Genomic DNA, 10,300 nt, shown 5'->3' with positions numbered 1-10,300 from the left:
AATCAAAGGTCTCTGCACTGGCTTCCTGTAGCTCAAAGAATAGACTTTAAAGCAGCTCTGCTTGTGTTTTAAGTCTTTCCATGGCCTAGGTCCAAAGTATATCTCCGACATGTTAATGCCATATGGACCATCTCGCAATTTGAGGACTTCAGGGACCGGCCTCCTGGTGGTGCCCAGAGTCAGGACTAAACATGGGGAATCAGCGTTTCAGTTTTATGCAGCTAAAACTTGGAACAATCTTCCTGAAGATGTGATACAGGCCTCTGCTTTCACAATATTTAAATCCAGGCTCAAAACGGTTCTGTTTAGCTGTGCATACGACTGAAAGGTTTTTATTCTGCACTCTTCTTTTTTAATGGTAAATTTATGATGACAAAAGAAACATGGACTGATGGACTTTTATTAGACATAGTAAAGTGACAGGAAAGTATTTGAGAAGTGACAGGAAAGTTTTTTGTAAAGTAATGGGAAAGTTCTTAAACTGAGCAAGACAGTGTTTAAAGAGTGCGAGAGAGAGTTTTTAAAGGGTGCAAACGAGTGGGTGAGAGAGTTGCAGATTGGGTGATGATTATGTTTTGATTTGTGTGATTTTAATGTCTTTCTTATTCTGTAAAGCACTTTGAATTACCTTGTGATCGAATTGTGCTATACAAATAAACTTGCCTTGCCTTACCTTGCCTACTTATTGTTACATTTTTGGTTTGGTTTCCTAGCAGATTTAGTTTGGTGGTGAAGATTATAATAAGGCTAATATGAAACATGTCAAAATAGAAGCTAATATAAGATAAGAATTAACGTGTAAAATGCAATAGTATCCAGCCCAAACTCAAAACATGATTAAAAAAACAAAACAAACACGGAAGTACTTTTCATTTATGTATCTTTCGTTCTCATTTACTTCTTTTTACCTTCTCTTTTTTGCAGTGTTGTATAACCATATTGCCATTGACATTCCAAGTTTGGGGCCAGTTGACCTACATAAAAATGTAGAGCAGGTATGCAGTTCATTAGTGTAGTATAGTGGGACTTTTCATTGCCTAGAACCAGATTTGGGCAGAGGAGCCAAAAATGTGCTGTAAGTAAGAGTAACTTTCCTTCGAAATAATATCACTCAAGTAGAGGTACATAGAGGTAAGTAGTGGTCCAAGAAATACTCCAAGAGTAAAAAAGTATTTGGGAAAGTGAACAACATGTAAGTTTTCTGGTGGAAGTCTTGCCACTTACATATTTCCATGAAGTTGTTATTGCTTTGCCTAAAAAGTTCCACAATACAGCATTAAAGTCACCTATCCCCATGGAGATAAGCAGGTGATGCCACTACATGTCAGATCTGTAGACTATACAGCCCATGGTCAGATCAATGACAATAAAAACACATGTGTTCTTATCAGAAGTTATTCTCACCAATTAAAACACCTGTAATTGTGTAAAGTCTGATTAGTTTAATGCCATACTGTGGAACATTCCAGGCAAAGCATTCACTTCTCCATTGGGACAGGTAGATAGCAGAAAAGTTACTCAGTGGACCTTTAATATGAACTAGCTCTGTTGCTATAGGACTGTTTTAGCACAAACTCAATCTTTTAAACATATGTATCTTTCATTGGTGACTGCTGCGTTCTCTCAGTGTATAACCCCCTCTTATCCTATATCATCCTTGTACAGGTTTAACCTGTCAACACGGCCAGTTTTAATGGCTGACTGATATATGGACTCTTCCCGGTAGAATTTCCTTGACATCTTGTTAAAATCGTGTTAAGGGTCTTTAGAGTTTATTAAAACGCCATAGCAACAACATACCCAACCTAATTTTGTCACTGTGGTTATATAATGATTAATGAAGTTATATAATTTTTGTCAACAACAGATTATCTTCCCAGGTGCTAATGCAATATTTTGGCTTATGACGGTATCCGTGGAGATCGAAATAAGGCTAGCTGTGGTGTTGCTACGCAGGTTTACATGAAAAAATAGGCTCGTGTACAGTAATTACACATACAAAATTTGTTGTTTTTTTTATAGCGAATTTTTACTCCCATATATCTAAAAAACAATGTGAAATTTAAAGATTTCTTAAAAACAGGGCAATGACTGATGGTTTTACTCTCCAAAATGGTAACACCGATTTATATATTTTTATTAATCACTTAATTTATTATTTTATCATTTTTACACAGTAGTCATCCATGGGAAACTAGTGGGGCATTTTGGTTTACACCCAAAAAGGTAACACTTTACACTTAATAAAGAGCAAATACTTCAAAAATAGTTTACTAAGACTGATTCAAGTTTAGTAACTAGTTAATTAACACCCAAATTTCTAAGCTTGAATCCTTCTTAAACTATTAGATCATTATTAATTAAGACAAATGAGGGTGTAGTTATAGCAAAATTATACCAATTGTATTAACAAACAATAAACAACCTTCATTAGAGTGACAGTGCCAATCAGGTTATTATCACAGTATTAGACCAACAAATGAAATAAAGGGAAGTATCACGTTTCAGTGGCTGGGTGCAGAAATGGGACACAGGCCGTACGTCAGATTTGTCTCTGGGTTTAAATTTGGAGCAGGAGGTTGAGGGCAGGACTGGTACATGGTGTCTTGGTTACTGTTGCAGAAAGCTGATACTTAACAGATCAACAGGGGGTGGTTCTTACTGATCGGTTTCTGCATAGAGCCCCTTTCTTAAAAAATGGGCATCAGTTCAAAGTGGAGCTACACAATTTTGGGAGGAAAAAATCAAATCGTGATTTTTTTTCTGAAAAGTATTGCTGTTCGATTTGTGATATTTGTTTAAAAAGTAGATAATGACAGTGAAAGTAGACAGACTGTATACATCTAAATGTTACATCTATTAACATTTGAGAGAGGGCAAAATTAAAAACAAACTGATAAACTAATTAGTGAGTTTCTGCTTTCTGTTAGATGCAACATTTTGAGGATTTTCTATTTCCCATTCAAAACTGTTCTTTCTTTACTCTTTATTTTGTGTTGGACCATGTACAAATTAATTAATCTTACAAAAGAAAAGGTTATTTGTACCAGATTTATCTACTGCTACTTTCCATCTACAGTCCCTGGACAGGTGAATACATGGAAAAGGTCCTAATTTTTCATTATTTTTCTGAAACCAAGGGGACACAAGAATCCCATGATTTTCAGAGCATGTTTGTAGAGGTTTGAACCATGACTACAGCAAGATTTTTCAGAGTACATTCTACTGTCTAAATAACTGCAGCCTTTGCAATTTGACAATTGTGCCAACTCACATATCCAATTTCGATATATTGCACAATATGTCAGAGGGTCTTTTAAATCAGCAACTGTCCCCTTCCTCCATATCTTCCCAAAGTCAACTGGACACAGGACGTACCTAACCCACAGACCTCATGTGCCTACCCAATGACCCCGTGTGGGCGGGCTGGATTGAACCGGTGCTGCCTCTTTGAGTGTGGAAACTGACGTCAAACTGTACAGTAGATAAAATGGGTTCACAGACACAGGAAAATGCACACTCACTAAATCCACACAATGCCACTATTCTGTCTGGCTAAAATAGTAACAGGCAAATATACTACACTAAACAAATAAATACTGGACAGATATGACCTAATTTTTGAAACAGTTGTCCTCAAAAGATATGGGTTTTAAGGTCGGCTAAAAAGTAGGGCTACAACAATTCAGAATAATCGTGCTATTCAACTATTAAAAGAGTCATTGTGGGTATTCAGATATCCAGACACTAAACACATGCCAACAGATGTTTTATCACAAAGACAGTGGCATTATTAAATCACATGTAAAAAATATAATAACTAATAACAATTTATGATTTTCTTTATACACTAGATGTAATATTCTCTGTCTAAGTCTAAGTCATGTATTTAAAAATCTCAATGGTAAATGGTCACATTTTATACAGTGCTTTTCCATCTTTCCACCTAAAAAACATTTTGAGTATTCACTAAATAGATTAGAGTATTAGAATAGATTGTTATGCATTCAGAAAAGGCAATAAAACATTGTAAATAAATATATATCAATCATTTTAGGTAATGCCTGAAACGACACGACTCATGCAAAAAATATATATTGTCCAATGGAATAATGTGTTGGAAATTCCCTTTAATTGTCTACACATAATCAGAAACTCTATTCTATACTATAGTTTTTACATACTAGAGAAATACCTTTGCTTGATTTTGTATAATACATATAGGCCTACAAATATGACGGAAGCCCCTGCTGACTGAGCAGATTTGATGCAGCAGTACTTCATGTCTCCTGTAGATGGCGGTGATGAACCAGGAGCCTGAGGAGCACACTCTCTCTTCCATGTATAGACACTACTGTAACATTTAGCAGTTTGGGTTTAGATTACCGTACATACCGTGATTGGTTCACTTTAGGGAGACTTTTTCATTATGCAACGATGTGCCACTGACTTAAAGGTGCAACTTTCTATTGAGATGTTATTACTTTGTCTGGAATGTTCCGCAATATGGCATAAAAAGTGTCTATCTAAAAGCACGTTTTATTGCTCAAAAATACCTTGAAAATCATGCATTCTTACTGTAAGCAGGCTTGCCTCTTTAGAGATCTGACCTGTAACCTCGTAACCTCTCCTGCTTATATCCATGCATGCAGATAAATTTAATGCCGTACTGTGAAACATTGTAGGAAAAGCAAAAACAACTTTATGAAGACAAGCTAGTGTTCAGTTGGCCAATTTGGTCAATATTTTCTGTATCAATTGGCATCTTTAATACCGATACAATAGTATTAATAAACTGATTAGATTTTTATTTTTATTTATTTATTTTTTTTTTTTAAGTGTTTTTAAAGGTGTACTATGTAGTCTAACAGTCGAACTTTTCAGTTGTTGGGTCCGCCACCTGCTTGTTTTCATGGAGATGTTATTTCTTATCTTGAAATATTCCACAGAAGCCTATGGCATTAAATTTATCTATACAGATGTCATGGATTATGGGTGTCTTTATTGCAAGATTCCCTTGCACACTTACTGTGAGTGGGTCCGGCATGTAACCTGTTACGGTGACATCACTTGTCCTCATAGAGACAAATGTTTAATGCCATAATGTAGAACATTACAGGCAAAGTAATAACGTCTTCACAGAGACGGTGCACTATGGACGTTAAACATGTTTAAACGTCCATAGTGCACCTTTAAACATGTTTATTAAAGTTAAATGTAATGTAAACATGTTTATTAAAGTTAAATGTAGAGTAAACATGTTTATTAAAGTTAAATGTAGAGTAAACATGTTTATTAAAGTTAAATGCAGCGCCTCCAGATCCAGAAGCGCGTCCCAGAGCAGTCGGGAGCGCGCACGGCGGAGGGGCGGGGCGCGCGCACGGAGGGATGAGAAACTTGTCCCCGGATATTTACCATTTACCTCAGCGATACCTGGCCCTTCCGACCGACGCACCTCTCCAAAGGTTTTAGCGGTGGAGAAACACAATATGAACCATTCCCGGGGCGATGCGAGAGAGGTATCAGCTTTATCTACCCTTTTATTTCTACTTTCTTCCTTAAAAACACGCTCCTAGCTGAGTTTTACGAGTTTAGCGTGTGGATAGAAAGTTTTGCTGGACTGTATTGCTCCAGTTGGGTGTAGCTCGTAAACCTTCAGGTTGTCAACACGTCCCTTGTTCGCGTTATGGGTCAAAGTACAGTGAGGTTAAGTCGGATTTGTAATCGGCAGAATAGTTGCTCCAATATAAACAAACACCAGTTTTTTTTATGCCTCGACATGGATTTGATGTTGCGTGTGTGGAATTACAATGTCCTAACAGTGAGAGAATGACCTTAAGTTGTTATCACGACACCGGATATTATGGTCCACATATTGATTATGAATACAAAAATGCCTTTCTTGTCTCTCTCAGCATAGATGGTTGCAAATTCATTGTTTATTATTTCAAAACTGCTTGAGATCATACAAAACATAGGTCATAAGTCTTATGTCTGGCTGCATATTCTAATTGAGCCAGATATAAATGTATAGTCTACTTGTTAAATTGTCTTTCCTATGGCTATTCAATGTTGTTGCGATACTTAATTATAGAAAATGAGTAGGCTAGGAATTATTTGCTAATACTTAAAGCCTATTCTGGGACTGTCCCTTAGTTCTCACCAGCCTATGTACAGGGTTGTATCATAAAAAATGTTTTCTTAAAGCTAAATTATCTGGACACAGTGAAATATTTGCTATTGAAATGCTACCTCATTGCTCTATATCAGCGTCTGTAATAATTAATAGTACATACTTGCTAAATACTTATTGGCTATTTAAACTGGCTAATGTATAGACCTACTTTTAATTTCCAAATGTAGGATTTTCATTATTTTTTTACTAATAGTTAAAGTTACTATGAAAAAAGATAGACACAGTGAGCGAGAGCCTTATTGCCATAACAGTTACAGGCTGCCCCATCTTTATATCCTATGTAATATGTGTGTTTACCCTTATTGTTTTCATCACCTACACATTTATTTAATGTTTTTCTTGAAGTTATTATAGAAAATTAGGTTGTATTTGAGCCCTTTTGTTCTCACTAGCCTGTACAATTCAAATGCATCTCACTAATACTTTAAATTATTACAGAAAATGATCAGTACATAGACACAGAGAGTGAGAGCCATTTATGATTATGGCTAAAGGCTGCCCCAGTTTGACTAGTGTAAAGTAATGTATGTTGTTCAATTTTTTTAGTATTTCCAAATGTATTCGGTGTTTTACTGAAGTTATTATGGAAAATGATCAGTATGACATGTAGAATGAGTACTTGGCTAATGTATTCAGAGGCTGCCCCATTGTTCAAATATTAACTCAACCCCTGTGTCCTTTCATAATGGCCAGACTGAGTTGGGTTAGTTGGAATCCATTAATACATCACCGAAAACACACAGGGAGGCTGCTGGGTAGACTCCAGGCCCATTGACACTGTCTGTGTGTAACAGAATAGACTGTGTTCCAGATGGGGCAGAACAATATGGCCTAAAATTTCTATCACAATATAAAAGAGAAAATGAACAATAACAATATAATGGATGATAAACCTAAGGGGTGCTTAATGGTGGCTTTTATAGTATCTGTACTTACCTGTTTCATGCTATTTAAGTTCTAGCTATAAGTTGTGCTTCCACTCCTCCTTTCTTATCTTCTTTATTACAGTTTTTAGCCTCCACAGTCATTGTTTAAGCAGCTGTAGGCTGTAGTGATAGCAATTAGCCACAATCTCCGTTTGCCTACCTCCTCACAACTGAGGAGAAAAATATAATTATGTTATATCGATATTCCTATTTTCATATTGTAAGATAAGATAAGACACTCTTTATTTGTTCCACAATGGGGAAATTCCAACAAGAGAATTGAGTAGAAATATCCCCATTATATGTGTGTGTGTGTATAAATATACATGCACAGGTGTTTCTGCACACTATGCCTCTCCATGTGTTCTTTCCCTGCAGCATCTTACACCCTGCAGTTATGTGCAGGATTGTCTCAGGGGCCACTTTGCACAGCCTACACTTTGGGTCTTGTCTGGTGTGGTAGACAAATCTATAAATCTATATATCTATATCAATCTGTGTCAATGGAGGACTGGGGACTATGTACTTTATGTTACTTTATTTGTACCAACAGGTACATTTTGTTTGGCAGTGGTAAGTCAGTAACCTTGCACAGCAAGATGGATTCTTTGATATTTGTGACAGAGTTCCAGAGTGCGACCATTTTGGGTGCACATACACCTAAAATTTTGCCTAGTGTGACTATAAATTTTCCTTAGGCTCACAGTGAGTTCACAAACTCATGAGAATCTATGTTGGTGTAGTCCCGCTGTATGGTTCAGGTGGGCAGACCAATCACAAAGCAGCATCGATATTTGTGTGGAAGCCAAAAGCCAAGAAATCAAGCAAACCAAAACAAACATGGCAACCCTGACAAGCGTACTTCAGCCTGTTTTAGTGTCAATACTACTACTGTTTGTGAAAAAATGTGCAGAAGGTAAGCGCTTTGTGTATTTGTGGACAGGGGAGATCTGTGTTTTTCTCTCAACTGGATATAACAAAAGTTTGATTTTTCATTTTTCTCCACTGTTGTGACGCTTCAACCAGTCAGATTCAAATAATCGTCACGTTCCGCATTTTCCCATAGTTTTCAGTGAGAGCCATCCAAGATTGATAATATGTAGAACTCATTTCAGAGTACTATATATATCCATCTGGCCTGAGCCAGTTTAGTAAATAATTATGACAAGAATATAAACTAAACACTGATCAGAAAACAAGATGATAGTAAAAGATGGCACTACAAGATCAAATGCAAAGGGTTTTAACCAATAGGATCAGTACAAATATAAATATAATCACTTGTTCAGAGCACTGGACGCTGATGGAAGAAAGCTACTTTTGTCAGTTTTAGAGTGAATTAACCAAACAGGAAATCCACAGATGTTGAATCATACTGTTTTTTTTAAAGGACTTAATCCACAAATTTGCCATGTTAATCTTGTGGTTTAAAGTACTTGCAACTGATAACAAAACCCATTTGTTTGGCCTTGGTAGGCATCCCTTTAAAATTCTATAGTAAAAAAAAATCTTTTCCAACTTCATTTTTGCAGAGAGAAAATTAATCTTTTTCCTTGGTTTTACATTATATGGCTGGGTTTAGTAATTACAGACATTATTAACCGTGTCGAAACATCTCCATGCTTACAGTTAAAAGGCAACTTCTACCATAGAATTCTGACCTGCCCTTCTACTTAATGATAAACTATGAGCCATTTGTATTATGATGTCAGTTCAGTTTCTGTTCAGTGTTGTCTCTGAGTTTGTAATGAAATCCACCCACATGCATTAGTGTGTCTGTAGTATGGATGAACAATATATCGCAATCGACATCATAATTTCAGTTGATGCAATGACCAAACCACAAAGGCTATAATTATTTAAGTAATGGAATGTCCCTTCAAAGAACAAAATGTCCTGACTTTTTATAGAAAAAAGCTTGTTTGGACATCTACAAACATGTTCTGCAAATGTATGTTATTCTTGTATTAGTTTATCAGGTCACATTTCAGTCAGTTTGCTGTGGTCTAAAGTTATTCCTCACTTACCTTATGCATTCTGAACATCCCAATTATTCACCACGATAAGTTAATTAGCACTTTTCACAATTCTCAGAAACCGGAGTGGACTTTTGCCGTGACGGTAAAGCTAACAACAACTAGCATGCTAACCTACCCTTCCTTATTATCAGACCAGAAAATGCATTCTAATTAGACATCATATATCTGACATATTTTGACCTCAACAGCTGCTTGTACAATATATCTGTACTGGGAAGACAAATTTTGCTTAAATACATACAAAAAATTGGGTACAATGTAATGCTTTTGTTACAATGTGTGCTCTGAACAGAATCCTGCTAAATGACTATCGCAAATCTAATACTCTCAACACATTTTTTCCCCCAAACCATGTCACCCTAGTTTGTTAGTTTGTTTACACAGCCTTCGAAAGCTTGTCTAGGATTGGCTGTGCTTTGGAGATGGGCGTATCCAATTCTGAAAGTGTTTAACATTCTTCTCATTCAGTCGTCTGCCAAAGGCGGAGAGATACAGGAGGAGAGGGGCATGTTCAGACCCAGGCCAACTCATCAAGAATTACACAAACACAGCTACGGTCCCTCCTTACATTCATGGTACATTACTCACTGTGGCCTCTGCAGCTCTGCCCCGGCTGTATTCGGTTAGTTAGTCATTTCGCAGTGACATCTGAAGGGAGGAGCTCATTGACAACAGCCTCAAAACATCTGACATTGTTTTGATTATCACTACGGTTGTGCAAAACAATGGATATCAATTTTTTGTTAAACTCCTGATATCAAGTGTTTATTTTATTTATTTATCTTTTTATATATATATATACAGAGAGCCCAATGAGAGCACTCAGCCTTTAAAATACATAATAATACAAACAAAACATAAATAACTACTTAAGTCCATTTAAAACATTAAAAACAGGTGCAGGCATGAGTATGTTTGTCACCCGATGATTGAATTGCATTTGAGGCACCAGCTTGTTCAACAAGCAAGTGTGATATTCAGGCAGTCGATCAAGTAGTCCTTTATAAATACATTTTATACAGAGTTGTTCTCTATTGACAGATGGCGATGGCCAAACCTACTTTTTCATAGAGTGTGGAGGGATGGGTGTACAGTGCTGAAATGTGAATGGACTGAAAATATACCACATAAGTCCAGAA

The 10,300-nt window shown here is 36.5% G+C and overlaps 1 protein-coding gene across 2 annotated transcripts in view; it reads left to right on the top strand.

The window, feature by feature from the left end:
* The first annotated feature begins 5,352 nt into the window (after window positions 1-5,352).
* ptpn3 (protein tyrosine phosphatase non-receptor type 3) overlaps window positions 5,353-10,300 on the top strand; it is a 34,376-nt gene continuing 29,428 nt past the window's right edge. The window contains exon 1 of one of the 2 annotated variants that reach the window (XM_033980470.2): window positions 5,353-5,519. The gene's annotated coding sequence lies outside the window, so the exon portion shown is untranslated. The remainder of the gene's footprint in view (window positions 5,520-10,300) is intronic. The other variant, XM_055228058.1, reaches the window with a different exon arrangement.

The sequence above is a fragment of the Periophthalmus magnuspinnatus genome, chromosome 16 (assembly GCF_009829125.3).
Source record: "Periophthalmus magnuspinnatus isolate fPerMag1 chromosome 16, fPerMag1.2.pri, whole genome shotgun sequence".
NCBI lineage: Eukaryota > Metazoa > Chordata > Actinopteri > Gobiiformes > Gobiidae > Periophthalmus > Periophthalmus magnuspinnatus.
Note: the sequence above shows the minus strand (reverse complement) of the source record. Positions and strands in the feature narration are given on the sequence as shown.